The following is a 17,009-nucleotide window of genomic DNA, read 5'->3' as shown; positions in this document are numbered from 1 at the left end:
ACCCCTATCCTGCCTATCTGCATTACCTCATCCCCAGAAAGACCTGGCCTGCCACACCTGCCCAGGATGAATAACTGAATTCAGGGTGAATATTTTCTGTATCACCTCCAGACACAAGATAATATCTTAAGTAACCCAGAGCATCTCAAGTTTATTGTCACTCCCAGGCAGAGGAGCACACTCCAGCGCCACGAGTAGCTCTTGTTTGCCAAAGGAACTGAATCAAAGTAGTCACTAAAGAAATTGGGTTGATGAACAAGGAGCTGGTCCCAGGGAAGCAATGCCACAAGAGTTCAGAAGAGGCTGAATGGTATTAATATAGCACATCTTGTGTTACAAAAGCCACTGGCCCAAATTCTCCTCTCTGAGTTTCAGATTCACTAAGACATCTCTGTATGCAAACATCACTAAAAGCAAAATATGGTTTTGTTGTTTTACAGCCCTTTTGGAGCCTTTACCAACAACCCTCTTTCCCTGATGTGAGCTATTTTACTGTCCTTCAGCCTCATCTCCACCCTGATAGCACTGAGAAACTTCCCATTTTGCAGAGGGCTAGGGAGAATCATCCCACAGACCTGAATGGTTTGTAAAGACCCAGGTTTGTAAAGTTTTCTCCAGGAAGGAACAATTTAGGCAGACGCCTACTCTGTGAGCCCAAGCTGTGCTCAGCAAGGCACCTCAAAGGTGGGCTGGTACAGTCAGGCAGCAGCACCAGGCAGCAGATGGGTGGGAGCAGGCAGAGCAGCGCGGCGCTGCAAAGCCGTTCACGCTGTGCTGAAAGTTCTTTGTCCTTTCCAGCTGGGTACCGGGGGAGACAACACGTCTGAAAGTGAACTGCAGTGTCCTGAGATGCAGGTTAGGGATATAAACCCACTGGTAATGGTAGGAGCTGGATAGGGGTATCCAACAGATCTTGAAATCCTAAGCAAATCAATATCTGGGAAAATAAGATTCAGCTGAAGTGTTGGGTTTTCTTTAACCTATAGAATGACATAGGCTGAGAAGGACATCCTTTCTGTACACCTCTTCAGAGCCATCCTGCTCAAGCTAATACAAATTTAGGTGTTTCTATATGGTGATTTTTTTTTTAAAAGGAAAGATACTTGTTCTGCAATTTTTCTAAGGTTGTTCTCAAAGGTGGGTCCCACCGCCTCGTGCAGACCCTGCTCAGCAAGAGCATCACACCCCGACCCCAACAATTCACTATCCAAAGGGCTAGAAAGACGTTCCGAGCCCAGATTTTCTCCCGTCTGCGCACGAAGACGGCTACGGATATTCCAGCCCCGCTCCCTGCACAGCTTAGGCACCCATCGATGGCAGCTGGGCAAAGGTTGGTCGGCAGGGTGGCCGCAGCGATGCCTCCGGTTGTCCGCTCTGTTTGCTCGCTGACAGGGCAGTAGCAAAAGGCCGGGGAGGGGAGGAGACAGCGCGCCAGGGACACGCCGCCCCGCCGCCTGGGGCACCCCGCAAGAGCCCCCACCGCCCGGCTACCGCCCCGGCCGCGCGTGCAGCCCGCGGGACCCTGCCGGAGATGACATCAGCGCTCACAGCGCGCGAGCCGAGCCGTCGGCGCGGGCCGGGGGCACCGGGAACCTCGCGCGGCGCCGGCCCCGCAGGGCGACCGCGGGCAGCGCAGCGCATCCCCCGCCACGGATCCGCGCGAGCATCCCCCGCATCCCCCGCGGGGCGGAAGGGGTCGCGGCACCCCCTCGGCGGGGCGCCAACCCCGCGCTCCCGCACAGGGCAACGAGCCCATCCGCGCCGGATGCACGTGCGGGCTGTGCTGGCCGTGCTGCTTGCCGTTCTGATGCGTGCTGTGCCGTGCTGTGCGTGCTGTGCGCGAGCCTGTGTCCTGCGGGCCTGTGCGCGGCGTCGACTAGGATGCACGGTGCGGCCGCGCCCGCAGCCCCCGCCTCTCTCCCCTTGCCCTGCCTCTGACCCTATACCGGCGCGCGCATCGGCGCACGCCGCGCTTTCCCCGGCCCGCCTAGGAGCAGCTCACACCAGCCCGCCTTCCTGACTACCGGCTCCTTCGCCATGCAGGGCGGCGCGCGCGGCTCGCGGGGCCTCCGCTCGCTCCGCGCGCTACGCAGCCTTCATGGTTGCGGGCTCGGGAGGCGCTGGCGCTAGTGCGGGCGGCGCCCGGCGGCTCATTCGGCCCCGCACGCTTGAACGCGCCTCTCCGCGCCGCACGGACGCGCCGCTGCCCGGCGTGTGCTGCCGCTGCCCTGGGAGCTCTGCCCCGACACGCCGCACGCGGAGCGCCCCGCGCGCCGCGCACGCCGCCGTTCGCCATATCTCGCCGGGCCCCGGCGGGCTGGTGGCTCCCGCGCCGCCTCGCCGCGACTCAGCGGCTGCTGCTTGTGGCCCGCGCGCCCCGTCCCCCCCTTGGGGGGGGTCCCCGAGCTTCAGGGTGTCCCATCCCTCCGGGTGTCCCCAGCACTCAGTGGTCCTTTCCCTGGTTTAACTCGGGGTGACGGTGATGGGAGGGGATCTCTCGCTCATGGGGTGGGAGCCGGCGGGGAAGGGGGAGGTGGGTGCCGGGGGTCTTTGCCTGGGGGAGGTGGCAGCTCACAGCAACCCCCACCCCTCACTGGCCATGGCCCCGCCACTCAAGCACCTTGGCAGGTTCATAGGCAGCACTTTTGGGGAGCGTTTTCAACATCAGTGTCTTTTGGGGGTACTAGTGAACATCTCACTAGTAGCCACACACGCTCCAAAACACTCCTCCTTCACTGCTGTCCTTCCACACATCACCACCACCTTCCACGTCTGTGTCTTGGCAGGACCATCCTCCAAGCATCTTCCCACGCTTTTCACACCCTCCATCCTGTCAAGGGAGTATCAGGACAGAAAACGCCCCTGGGGAAGAACCACAGCTTCCTTGTGTCATCATGTCTGTGTTGCTGGGACCCAGGGCTGCAGCCCCTTGTGCATGTCATGTCACCTACAGGCAAGGCTCCTGTCCTTGTTTTACCAGCTAAGGACTAGGGGGTGACCATGGGTGGCGACTTGGGAAGCCTTTGGCCAAGGAGGGGTTCGGAGCTGTGTCTTGAGGCTGCTGCCCAAACTCCTGCTGAAACCTTCCTCTCAGATATGGGTCACCTGCAATGCTGATATGTCCTGTTTGTGGTTCATACATCTCTGCTTATAGAAACAATTTTGGTTCTGCAAAGCAAGTCCCCCTCCAACAAAGCAGAGCCCTCCTGCAAGCTCAGCTCATGTCGTTCATGCTGCCCATGAGGTTCAGGGTGTGCAGGAGCATCTGCAGGAGGAGCCTGCCAGTATATCCTGGAAGACTTCCACAACCAAATCACCATCTTGATCCTGCTCCAGATGTGAGCAGGTTCCAGAGGACACTTTGTGGGAGGAAATAGCGTAACACTCTTAAATACGGATAGAATCAGGGCCTGGTATATTTATGTTTGCCCCACTTGCCTAGAATATGTTTTTCTAAATGACCTTTGCATTTGTGCTGCCAGACAAGGAACTGTAACCAGGCTGATTTCTGACTGCTTTAAACTGATATCGGACTGTTCCTTGCTGACTCTGCTGGGTTTGCTGGTTTTACACACATAGGCTGATAACATCTGGAAACTCATTCCCGTGCTAACCAAAGGCACAATCCCACACACAGGCCTTTGGTGGGCAAATTGTGCTACTGCATCCAGACCCTCACCTTCTTCAGCCTCTGAGTCACTAATACTTACCTAGAGCAGAGCACTGACTTCAAACATCCTCTGAGACAAACCAGCTCAGCACATTATCTTAGCCCTTATCCTCCACACCTGTGATATGCTCAAGCTTAAAGTGTAAATGCTTACAGGATCAGAGCTTTCCCTAAACCCAAGTTAGGTCAGGTTTTCATTTGCACTCTGGTTTTTCCAGAAGAGGCACTTGCTGAAGGCTTCATGTGATAGCCAGGATGCTGCATCACGAACTTACCACGGGCCAGGGTTGGGAGGAGGGAGGGGGTTTGGTTTGAAAGTCGCTGTTTAGCTTTCCATTAAGACTTATTGATTCTCTTAATTTTTTGTTCTCCTGGTTGCTAGGCAATCCCTCTCTCTCCTCCGTGTGTTGGAAGCCGGGGCTGCAGACAGAAATTTATATCTTGTAATAAAATCAAATAAAACAGAGCCTGTTGTCAATGATGAAAGGGGAGCATTTCATAAAGGACGGACAGAGCAGGAGAGCAGGGCCAGCAAGGGTCAATCAGCAGCATCCTCAGAATTTAAGTCTCATCAGACTGACTCCAGACTTCACATGGGGAAGCAAACAACCCATATGGGCGGAGGGAACATGGAGAAACAGGGAGAAAAGTTGGAACTTAATGAGCCAGAATCGAAGATAAACTTTTGTTCAGTGGAAAATCAAAGGCTTCAACCAATCTCACATATAAAAGAGTACCTCTGTAAATTTACTCCTGGTTTATCCAAGGTTAAGAGGTTGGGTATTGTCCCAGTGTTGATCCAGGGCAGGCAGTGAGGCTCTCCTGATGGGACATTGGCTCCTAAGGATTGTGATTCCTGGTGTAGAGCAGGGACAGCATCCAAGTTTATAGTCTCACAAGGGTTAAAGGGCAAAGTTTGCCCCGTCAGAGGCTCCCAGAGGCTGCTGAGCCTTGTCCACGTCAGACTGTTCCCTCCTGCCTCTACCCACAGGAGTCAACACCTCCTCTGAGCTTTGCCCCACAGTTGCCTGTGGGTATGGCCTGTCAGGGAATGCTGAATGAATTTGCTCCTACTTCTTGCAAAGTCTCTGGCCAAACTCTCTGGAGATGCGTTGTCACTGTCAGCACATCACCATCATTCAGGAGCTTTCTGTCTCTCCACTGCTAAGTGACTTGTAGGTCTGATATAAATTTATATACATATGTATGTAAATACTTACATATTTATGTGTAAGATGTGTTTGTTTGTAAACACACACACTTCTAACTCAGTCTTTTCTAAATCACAAGGTTGTTGCCTTAGAAACGGACGTTATTAATGGGATCTCTTGAGGTGGTAAGCACAGTGGCAGCAAGGGCAGCCTCTGGAAATGCCAGATACTGAGGTCAGGGCAAAGAATGCTCAGAAATTTCAGGAAACCTTTCCATCATCTTTGTGGTGACACCCTGATAATGGACGGACATAACCATACCTTCTCCTTGCCCTTCACATTAGCTCCTTTTACCCCGAGACTGCCTTGTTTTGTCAGGAAAGAGCTCTTTACACTGGTTTTTTAGTTAATTTTGCAGCCCCAGCCCTGAAATGGCTAAATCAATGTCACAACCATGCAAGTGAAAGGGTGTTAAACACAACCCTTTATGTGCCCCGAGAGCGCGTTCACAGCGTAAGGTGGGGAAGCATTACAAATTCCTGCGTGAACAGCAAACCTGAACAGAGATATCAATAATTCATGCCACTGCAACTGCATTCAAGCAAAACTCTGGAGTAGCAGATACACCAGGCTGGATCCTTTAGGCTTCCTCAGCACCACAGGGGAGGCAGCTTTTGCAGCTGGAGGTTTGTGTGAACAAGCTACAGCACTGGCCAGCTGCACCTAGGCTACAGCAGCTCATTTCCGTTGCAGTTTTGGTTTCCTGTTCAAAACAAAAAAAGAAAAAGAAAAAAAAAAAAAAGGAAGAAACTTAAATCCTAGAGGTTTTTCTTTAAAAAATTATATATCTTGTTTTCTGGGTTATCCAGTTAAATCAAGAGTGGCGACAGCTGAGAGGGAGGAATGCCACAGAGGAGAGGGCTCAGATCAGGGGAATTAAAAACTCTTGAACTGAAAATCCAATACTGATGCCAGCTTTCTCTGATTTTGAGCAAATTGCTGTGTGGATCCTGTGGGATTGTTCTTCTGTGGAACAGGGAAAAGCACATTCATTGCATCTGCATGGTTAGGATGTGTTGGTCAAATTGAAGAGAAAGTGATGTGAGGGTGCAGAAATAACAGTGAAGTCCTGTGTCTGCAGAGCTGCTCTGCACCTGCACCAGCCCTCAGAGCAGACAAAGTGTGGTGCAGCTCCAAAAGTACCTCACTGCAGAGTGATTTGCAGGTCAGGGTTTCATTCCATTTGCATAGTGGTTAACGCTGTTGCAGCCCAGTGTTACCAGTGTGAAAGATGGGGAGTCCTTTGCTCCGGTGATTTAATAGTCGTGCAGGTAACATCAAGCACACAGAGATCCTCTGTAAGGCAGCAGAAACGGGGAGAATGAGGACAAGAAGGAGGTTCAGAGTAAAATCTCTGCTGATTTCTTTAAACACCTTTGTTTTAGGTTTCTGCAACACCCTAGAGCTGATCATTGATCTCTCACAGCCACACTGCCAACAAAAAGGAAAGTTCTCCGATCACCAGCCCATCACGTGCTCAGGATATCCTTTCAGCTTCCATTCCGCCTGCCTCTGGCCAGCTCACTGCAGCAATGGGCTGCTTTGGGAGTTGGTATGTGGTTGCAGGGGCTGCTTAATTGCTCAGACAGTGTTGTTGGGAGCCAAGAGATCTCTGAGAGAGAGAGAGTAAGGGGGTAATTGATAGCTTGCAGATGCTGGATATTTGTATGTCTGCTCCACAGCATACGAGGAAATGTCAACACAGGAAAACCAGCTCTGTAACAGTCATGTTGCTGTTGTACCAAACCCATTTCATATGATGTAAAAGATGACATGGAGGGGGCAGCTGAGGGAATTGGCTCCATGGCAGCTATGAGGCACCTGTCTGGAGCTGTGCTGATTTCTATGGCCTAATGCTCTCGGAGAAGATGAAATTAGGCCAGTGAAATCAATAATTCAACTATGTCACTGGTAGACCACTGCTTTGAGCATTATTCCCCACTTATCCTAATTAAAAGATTTAGGTCTGTGGAATCTCAGTATGGAGAAAGCCAACATATGTGTGAAGACACTCATATGTCAGGGTATGAGCTCCTCCAAGAAAAGTCAAAGTGATTATTCAGAGCAGGACGTCATCAACTCAGTCTGAGTCAGAGGCACGGCAGGACAGGTTTGATGTGCCAACCACAGGGCAAGCACTTACCATGGAAATTGCTTTTGCTCAATTCCAATAATTTAATCTCTTCCTGGCTCAAATGGCTCATTCTTCCAGGAACAGCTTGGAGACATTCAAGCAAGAGAGAGGGCTCCATGATGTCCCATTCCAGGGGGGTGACAGAAGTGGACCAGCCAGCTGCTGCCAGCTCTGGGTTCCTGGGAAGCAGTGGCTGATCCTGCCAGGAGCCCAGTGCAAAGAGAATGATGGAGATGATACAGGCATGACCACAGGTCAGAGGGGCTGAAGCCCAGCACTTCACTTCTGGTCTGAAAGTCCCTCAGAAAAAAAAGAACAAACCATTTTAAAAGGGCACAGAAAAGAAAATGGTGCAGTTATTGGAACCAGCAGTCAGTCTCTTGTCATAGGCTGCTGCCTTCAGCTGCTGGTCCAGCTCAGAGAGCTGAGACCACATAATTTTCTGTAACATTGCTCAATTGTGATTTGAATAAAGCATTAGATGGAAACAAGGCTGTGGTTTTTCTCTAGAAAGAGATTAAAAATTATGGCCTGAAGGAAGCTGCCAAACAGCTGGAGATGGTAATTCAGCCTCCCCCCAATTAACTTTGTCCACAGAAAGTTGAGGACTGTGTCCTACTCTTCCTCTGGCTGCTGATGGGATTGTTTGGATGTCACTGCATGCCTCCTAAAAGCTCCCACAACATCAAGACACAGAGCATGCTGTTCACTTCTCTGCTTATTTCAGTATGCTTTGCCAAAGAAAAATCAGCAAAGAATTAATTAACAGCAATTATTTCTAGCAACAACAGAGCAGCCCTGCTCCAGAAGCCATGAAAACAACATCATGAGACCCCTGTGGCCAAAAAGCCTTTCTAAACAGGTGCAAAAATAAACAATTTTATAGCAGGCTATAAAAAGAGCCGAAGCCAGATTGGGGAATGGCAGGAGAACAGCCATTTCAATGGCTGAGTCAGAGCAGCCACCCAGGTGACTTTTGTGAAGGAGCTTTAATAAACAAACCACAGCAGAAGCACTAACCTGAGTGAAAGAACCAGCAGGACCAGGTTATTGCTGCAATAGAGGGTTTAGTACACCTGTCACTCTGTGTTATTAGTGCTGCTGAAGTGATTTACTGTCCAAGTCAGTCTAACCGATTAGAGCTGTGATCTAAAGTACAGCCAGCTCCAGTTTCAGTGATAAACATCACCACCCCACCCCACCCCCCGCCTGTTACTTGCTAAAATAAGCTGAAATAAAGCCATCAATCCAGACATCTCTGTGTTCAAATGAGTCCTTCTGGCTGGCACCACCACACCTGCAAGACTCCTGCCATGCACGCTGGAAGGATGGAGGTAGATGTTCCAGCCACGCTCTCATTTTTCACCTACCTGGTTCTTTTTTGCCAGCCAGTGAACTCAGTATCTCTGTCCCTTTGACCAGAACTCACACACCTCCTGTCACCAGAGCCCTGCAGTGACCTGGTTCCTGTAACATCTCTGTGCTGCCCTTGCACATGCTGAGCATCTCTCACACAGAGCTCAGGATGCATCTCCTGTCAGGTTGTTCACCTCCATGCTGTGTCATTGTAGGTGGCAGTGGATAGTTCCTCTTTCCCACCAGACTCTGCAGCACAGTTTGGGGAGGGGGAGAACTAAACTGAAGCCCACAATCCACTCTCCTGTACCACTCACACTGATGTCTGTGCACACAGACTGTTAACACCTGACCCCTGGCATTGCCTCTGCTCTCCCATAGGGATACTGCTCTGGGATGGGGCTGCACGGACACAGTACACCTATACTTCTAGATCAGACAGACATTTGAAGGCACAGAGAAAGGGGACAGACTTATGCTGCCTTAGCAACCACTCTGAGCATGCACAGAGGTGTGCCAAACAACAGGCACACCCTGGAGTGTGTGCTCTTTATGGGCTGGGCCACAGCAATGGGTGATGAGAACGAGGGGTTAAAGACAACCTGCTACATCCAGGGGTTTACAGCACAGCCTAACTCCCACCTTGACACTAAAGAGCAAAAGCCAAGGGAGGCAATCCCAGAGTTGCAAGCAGCCAGCCTCATTACACCCCTGGGATTTCCTGCTTGGTGCTTGTTCATGGGGCTGTGAAGGCTCATTTATCAGTGGGGGGCTTTGCTCCTGCCTAGTTTGGCATCCTGAGTTACCAGCAATTTTCTCAGCACTGATCTGATCCGCAGCTTCTCTGCAATCCTGAGTGGCAGCAGGATTTCTTTTCCCCTTTGAGTCTGCCTGCCCTGAAACTGGCTTCCTCAGTGTGATGAAATGCTTTGGACCATCCATCCAGCCATGCTACCTGGGGCTGCCAGTGCAACCCGGAGGGGAAAGGTCCTTGGTAGATTGGCAGCAGATGGCTGCAGTACACAGCATCACATCAAATCCTCAGGGCTATCCTGGTGTCCCAGATTCTGTAGTGCTATCATTCTCCTACTTTGTCCACTAAGGAGAGATTCAGTGCTTACAAACCCTGCTGAAACCCAGAACATGGTTTAATAACAGAGAAATGTAAATTGAGCAAACAAAACTGGGCCTGACTCCCTCGCAGAGCACCCCCTCCCATGTGGCTGCCTTCCCACGTGCTATCCTTGATTAGCAGCTCTGCAAGCAGGAGCAGAACTGGGTGTGTGAGCAGGTTCTCGCTGAGCAGGACTTGCTAGCAGTGAGAAAACTAGAAATCCTCCAGAAATCAGAGCTGTCAACTCCTCGAAGGTTACTAAAATAGACAAAGGACTCAGTTGCCCAAAGGGGCTGCAGAAGCACCTCCACTGCCTGCTTTTTAAACCTATCAAGGTGAATTGAAAAGCCTGGATCATTCTGGGTAGTCTCCTCGCTTTCTTTCCTGCTCTGCTCTCTTTTTTTCAAGGCAACTTCCCACCACTCTTCCTATCAGAGTTTGCCATAATTCATAAGGACCAGAACAGAAAAGCATCCACAATACTGGGTGGTCTAAGGTGTTGCTCATTACCAGGAAGCAGGGCACACAGCCAGATGGACCCCCAACATCCCTCCCACATCAGTAGGAACCTACCTCACCCTGTGTAGGAGCTGGGACAGGCTGCTTGTGGAGGCATCCCACTGGAGGTGGGAAATATGGGGCACCAAGGGCTGGATTCAGCCCACCAGATTTGATCAACTGAACTGTTTTACACTCACAGATACAACTGTGGCCTTTGTTGGGCTATATGGTGAATGCCAGGCTTGTCTGGGGTGTTTTTCATCCAGCCAAGCCCAGCAGGGATCAGCAAGCATAAGATTGATGCACCTGCTAATGCAACTCCCAAGATCTCCTGGAATAATGAGAGCACAAGCATCAGAACCTCTAAGAGGAGTCATAAAAACCTGTCCCTGTATCATCATCAGTCTCAGGAAACAAAAAAATGCATCAAGGTCTATTAAGTCCCCTGCACACATGCATTGGACTTCTAGGTGACTTTCTATGAAGCTTCTATTTTGAGCAGTGATCAATTATGCATTTCAAGCCATATGGCACCTTCATTCCAGAAGAAAGGCATTTTGTCTTGAAATTTGTAAGCTAGAAAATCTGCAAGCTAGAAAATCTGCTGCATCCTGAAAAAAATGCAACACTGCCAGTTATTCACAGCAGCAGGATCATTAAGGGAAGAAAAAAAAAAGAGGGAACCAGGATAAGATTAATCAGACATCCAATTTTCATTGAAATACTCTGGAAGGGAAAATGGACCCTTGCATGTGCACTTACAAATAGGTTTTTAATTAATCTGAGGCAGAGTTTTGATTTTTGTGGGAAACCTGATGCTTTACACAACATGACCAATTTAGCAGAAGGATCTCTTCCAGAATGGATCTCCTCCAGGCACAAAAGCAACTGAATCCTCTGGGGTCACTGAATATGCTACCAGAAATGACCACACTCCTGCATTCTAGCAGAAGCATCATTCCCATCCCAGGAATTACGGATGAGAAATGTAGAAAAATACTGCTCTCCAGTGGAACCAGAACATCCAAGGCACTTTGAGAGCCTACAGCAACAAGTGATGCTAAAGAGACTTTTTGTATGGGAGCAGGCTGCTCCTTCTCTCATAGCCTCATACAACATATGTTTCATTCCAGAGGCTCAGTGAAAATAGAGTTGCCTCTCAGTGCTTTCCAGGCCTGCTTAGAATGAGACAACAAGGTGAAATTTAAGAGGTGCTTTAACTCTAGTTACCCCTCACTCACTGTTAGTGCTGGTTAAGCCAAAACCACAAAAGCAGCAGTAAGGGAAAGCTGTTTTGATTGCTGCCCCAAAGGGCAACTAATCATCAGCAAAGGCCAGCAACTCCATGGTCTCCAAAGGAAACCAAGTGGGTGACTACTAGACATAAGTGTAATGCCCAGGCACAAGGAACTCCTTGGATTTGAAGCAGGCAGGACAAACTGGGGAGAAGGCCCTGGAAAAGGGTCAAATGTGAAGGTCAGCAGCTACACCCACTGCCTGCCTCTAACTGTGCACAACCCCAAATATTCACTTTCACAGGTGCTGACAGATGCAACCCTTCTGCTACACCAGGTACACCATTCCAGGTGGCAGACGGAGCAACAATCCCTCCTCAGCACAGAGGCACAGGCTCATTGTGCTCCCACAAAGGACTTTGGACCATGGCCCACTTCCAGAGCAAGCACAGGAGGCTCTCTTTGTGTAGGATTTTCTGTGAGAGCACACCCAGAGCTTTGGAAATGTTTATTAAACCCTTTCTTCCTTGTTCTGCAGGTCACTGCAGTTGTTTGGAGAGATACACCTAGAGCTCAAGGTCTCCCAGGAAGACATAACGAGGGCTGGCTTGCAGCAATGTTCCCTCTGTAAATAACTGCCGTGATCAAGGTTAAGCTCTTTGTGGTTGAGTGGATTTTAATATGAGCAAAGAAAGGGGGAATGCATGGGCAAGGCTCTCCCCAGTGCCAACAGCAAAGCTCTGCTGTTCCAGGGCCCTCCGGGGACTCCCTGGGACTGACCCCAAGCAGCAGAGTGCCTCCTTAGGGTGGGAATGAGGGTCTGCTGAAGGAAAGCTACGGAAAAGACAATTACAGCCCCCTCACTTATTGATTCTATTGCTGCTGTAACAGCTCAAATAGATCTTTGCTCCAACACAGTCAACACTTCCTCCTGCTTCGGGCTATCCCCTCCACATCTGCACATCCAGGCTGGCAGTCCGTGCATCAATCCCAGCCCAACCTCATTTCCCAGTCATTTGCCTGTCTCCAGCTCGCGGGATCCGTCAGCAGGTGGAGCTTTTCAGCAGCTCAGGCAGCACCTGGCAGGCTTCTCACAGGAAGATTAATGCATTTGCGTGGGACCACTCCCGCAGCAGAGCAGCTCATCAACTCCAAACAGCTCCACGGAGGAAGCAGTGCCCCTGACAAACTGCCTCCCCTGTAGCACACACACCTCAGCTCAGCGTTTCCAGAATACAGATTTTTTCCCAGCTTGGTGACGGGCTTCTGGAGAGGTTTCTCCTTGGTATGGGCACAGGAAAGATGGCTGTGAATTTACAGCTTTCCTTTGGCTTTCATTTTAAAGGAGCACACACCTGGATACCACAAGCAAAGCTAAAATAAAGAGGTTTTAAATGGAGAGGCTTTAACTAATGATCTGTATGTTGGCAGGAGTTAATTGAAGAGCATTCTGGGAATTCTCCCCAATGACTCTGGTGTCGCAGGGGCTTGTCCTGTAGAGCAAGCTGGGAAAACTGTTTGACCCAGGTTTGGCACTGATTAATGGCTTTTTTTCCCCACCACATCTCAGTTCCATTAGATCTCACTGTCTGATGTCCCTCACCAGCTCTGAGCTTACCTTACAGCTCCACTGAACATGTTCTCTTCTCCAGCTAATCCTTACAGGAAATATGTGCTTCTGCCAATTCCCCAAGTTTTCAGCTCTCCACTCACAGCTCTTTTCTTGCCCTGGCATGAGGGGACAGGGCTGTGCAGCTGACTCACAGTGCTGGGAAGCAGAATGAAAGGTGCCTATGGATCTGGACAGGATGAGGATGTGATCTTAGGGTTGGTGAAAGGTGCAAACCTCTCACCCCCGTGGTCCCTTTTAGAGTGGCAACCACTCAACACCTCAAAAACTTTACCCCTTTTACTCTAGAACATTGCAGAGGACAGAGCTGGTATCAATGTCTCAGGAAAACATGGACTGAACTCGTGAAGGAACTGTTTGGCCAAACCACAGTGCAGAATAACACCCAAAAAATGAAACTAGCATTGACAACAGCCCAGATTACTCCCCCACCACTGGTGGGTTCTTTCACACCTACCAGGAATTCACTTCACCTTATAATATTCAAGGAGCACAGAAGCATGAAATTTGATTTCTTTCTTCTGCAGATGCTGGAGATTATTTTAATTCTAACTTGGTATCACTGAAAGAAAGCTCTTGTTCAGTGGTTTAATATAAAGTCTTTTAATATCTGGTGCAGAAATACAATCTCTGCTTTCTTTTCTATAAATGTACTAATCTCACCAAAGGATATAATTTGAACAGTAGAATGAAGTAGAATAAAAATATGCAGCAGCAGGTGAATGTTCTTTTCAAACAGGAACCCGCTCTGAGCTGTGTGCACTCTGTTCCATCAGATTAGACCTGAGCAACAATTTAAATCTCAGCTCCAATGATCAATATGAAAAGCAGAAAATGTTCTTCCACCCTTTCCTGGAGCTCAGTGTGAGCAGATGCACAGTGGAGAGAAGCAGAAGCAAAAGCAGACAGCAGGGAAGGGGAGATATATCAAAGAGAGGACACCAAATAAAGAGGAAAGTGTTGGAGAATTGCCTTGACAAACAGATCACTGTTTGTATCACTGTCTGCAGGCCCTGACCCTAAAGCTTAACATTCAAGAACCAGATAGGCAGACAAATGAGTCACTGGGTTAAAAACAAAAACAAAACCAAAAGAACAGGGGTGACAGGGCAGAAAATACAGTAGAAAATACATCCAAAGGATTTACAAATTTATTGCCTGCTTGAAACACATTTCTAAGGGGCTAATGGGCCAAACTATTTCTGCCTGAACTCAACATTAACTAAGAAAGACTCAATTGCAATTACTACATGCAAGAGAATGGCTTTGGTAATTCATGGTTAAATTATACAAACATATATCAGGGATCTTAAAGACACACTCAGAGCTGATTTCTCACCTGCTGCACGGCCTTCTCAATGTATGGGCTGCAGCTGCATGTTTTGGAAGAAACACTGGATTTCTTAGACAGCTAACTCCTGATCTACCCTGGTTTTTAATATAAAAAATTTGATTTTAAAAGAATAAAATTGTCCAATCACATTATGTATATTTGGTAACTTAGAGCACAAATAAACACCATTTCTGTCTCCACATTGATTTTACTATTAAGATATTAAAACCCCAAAACATATGGCAGCTCTATTTGGATAAGTGAATGTATTCAGAATGAAACATTCCTAGTTAAATGATGAAATGAAGTTAGGTGAACACTGCTGGCATGGTAACTAAAAGCAGAATCACTACTTGACTGGTGTCTGGAACTAGAAATACTCTCCTGACAAGGATGGAAGATTTTAAGACTGAAAAAAACCCCACCCACCTCAAGTGTCTTCCATAGCAGGGTGAGAAGGAGATCACCCTAAAGATGGGCACTAATACCAGTATTTAATGAAAAGCAATTTGCAAGTACCACAACAGCTTTATTTCCACCTAACAAGCAACTCCTATGAGCATATTAGTACTGCCCACACAAGATTAATCAGTAGTTCAAGATCTACACAATAAAGGGTTGTTTGGTTTGGGGCTTTTGTCCTTTTAAAATAAGACTTCACTGTTCTTACAGAGACATGGAGAACACTTCAGGCAGTAACTGTTTTCCCTCTAGAGAAATTAAAAGAAAGAAGTTAAGAAATACTTGAGCAAAGCAGACAAAGGCAGTACTTTTGCTCATTTAAAAAAACCTCTTATTTTAGGAAAATTAAACTCTGGAAAAAATGTTCCTTTAGAAAACATTTCCTACTGCAATATGAATAGAAGGTACAATATGTACTACATTTAGAGTTATGCATTCCATACATGAGGAGCAAAGTTGTCTGTCTTCATCACAACTTTTCAGGTTTTTCTTCTGATTTCTCATTTATCAGGTCTTTAAATCCCAATTTTTCCAGTGGTTCATTAGCCATAAGCTGCCTAAGTTAAAAAGAAGAAAACAAAAAGCTTTTTAGAGAACACAGTCTATAAACAAAAGAACAGCAGCATTCTTTACTTCATTTAGTATTGTTTACCCTAAAGAAACCCAAGACATCTATAGAGAGTTATTGCTGCTTGGCAAGATCTCAGAAATTTCAGTTTTTGGAAAGCAACATTCTGGGATCACTTTTTTTCTCTCCTTAACAGTGGTTTTCCAATTAAATGTGTTGTTTCCTGATTTTGGATACTGAGTAAGAGTTTCCTCAGAAACTGACCCGACTCTTGGTTTATCTTTAACTAACAGACTGCATAAGACCTTTCTAAAATTCTACCTGTGCCATTTATGACAGTGAATTACCACTTTTAATTACCACCATCCTTTGCTGGAGTGATTTTCAAAAAAGTTTTTGATTTGCAGCCCTCCTTGACACCAGCCCATGAAAGTGTATTTTCCTTAAATACAGAGAAATTCATTTACTTCCCAGAGTTCCCTGACTCACCGTTGTTCAGGAAGCATTGCAAAGCAATGCAAGAATGGAAACATCCCTGGAAAACCAAACATCAACACTTTTTTCACTTTACCTGAGGAACAAGTTAAAAATTTAACTTGCCTGCTTGGCACATATTTCTAAGGGGCTAACAGGCCAAAGTACTTCTGCTTGAACTATACTTGAATTATACTAGGATGTATTATATAGGAAAATATATTATATACTGGAATATGTATTATATACTGGAATATGTATTATATACTTGAATATATGTATATTATATGGGAATATATATTACAATTGAATTATACGAGGATGTATTTTGAACTCAGCATTAATTAAGACTCAGTTGCATTAGTATACACAAAGAAATACCACTGGCTCTGATAATTCATGGTTAAGTTATACAAATACCTGTTGGGGGTCCTAAAGACATACTCAGAGCTGATTAGGAAGGCCAGGCAGGAGGTGAGCAAAGCACGTGCAAGTTAAAAGTTTAACCTGTAACCAGCTGGGAAAAAAAATAAGCTTCACATCGAGAAATGGGGTTGTGCAGGATGGAAGCTGCCCGAGTGCCGCTGTTATCCCACCGCACGGGCTGGATAACACGGAAACATGAGCCAAGTGATGCTGATGCCACACGGGGCACCTTCAAGGACACCCTCCTGTGTGACTGCGGGCTGCCTTCCCCTCCCGTGCCCGCAAAGGGATCCCCGCCCCGGGGACCACCGGGCTGGCCGCCAGGTCCCCAGCGTGTCCCTGGGACGGCCGGGACGGGGCAGGGCCGGTGTCGGGGCGCACTCGCCTGTCCATGGCACTCCAGGTAGGCCATGGCGCGCTGCGGCAGGCCGCGCTCTCGTAGCCGCTGTGCCGGAGACACTTCCATGAACTGCCCCTCCTTAGGAGCGCTGCCACTCCCACTGTAAACACACAGCGAGGGGCCGTGATAACCCACCGCGGGCCGTGATACCCACCGGGGCCGTGGATACCCACCGGGCCGCCGGCACGGGCGGGGAGGCAGGCCCGGCGCGGGGCGCCCGGCCGCGGTACCCCACCGAAAGTGATCCAGCGGGAAAGGCGCCTTGTCCGGCGGGCCGCCGGCGTTGAAGCCTCTTTGCGCTGAAGTCATGGCGCGTGGACAGTGTCGCCGGTAGTTGAGGTCAATAATGTTGGGCAACGGACGGCCCTGCGGTCACCTCGCGTCCCGCCCGCGGTCCGTCGCGTCCGTCCAGCCGCCGCGGGGGCAGCCGCGCCGCCTGAGCGCATCGAGCGGCCACGTACCGGGGCGGATGCCGCCGCCATGGTCGCGCGTCCC

The 17,009-nt window shown here is 48.7% G+C and overlaps 1 long non-coding RNA gene and 1 other non-coding gene across 3 annotated transcripts; both read right to left on the bottom strand.

Moving 5' to 3' along the window:
* Positions 1 to 5,287: 5,287 nt before the first annotated feature.
* Positions 5,288 to 8,212, bottom strand: LOC108638718. Its single transcript, XR_001920040.1, has 2 exons — positions 7,025 to 8,212; positions 5,288 to 5,584 (listed from the first exon to the last, which is right to left on the bottom strand). It is a non-coding gene; the product is annotated as an uncharacterized LOC108638718 (long non-coding RNA).
* Positions 8,213 to 14,677: 6,465 nt separating this feature from the next.
* On the bottom strand, positions 14,678 to 16,475 carry LOC108638674. 2 transcript variants are annotated; one of them, XR_003915567.1, is made up of 2 exons: positions 16,109 to 16,475; positions 14,678 to 15,203 (listed from the first exon to the last, which is right to left on the bottom strand). It is a non-coding gene; the product is annotated as an uncharacterized LOC108638674 (transcript). The 2 variants fall into 2 exon arrangements; XR_003915568.1 differs by lacking the exon at positions 16,109 to 16,475 and adding an exon at positions 15,704 to 16,095.
* Positions 16,476 to 17,009: the final 534 nt, after the last annotated feature.

This window comes from Manacus vitellinus, unplaced genomic scaffold (assembly GCF_001715985.3).
Source record: "Manacus vitellinus isolate BGI_N305 unplaced genomic scaffold, ASM171598v3 scaffold_12_pilon, whole genome shotgun sequence".
Taxonomy (NCBI): Eukaryota; Metazoa; Chordata; class Aves; order Passeriformes; family Pipridae; genus Manacus; species Manacus vitellinus.
This window is presented reverse-complemented; position numbering and strand designations above follow the sequence as displayed.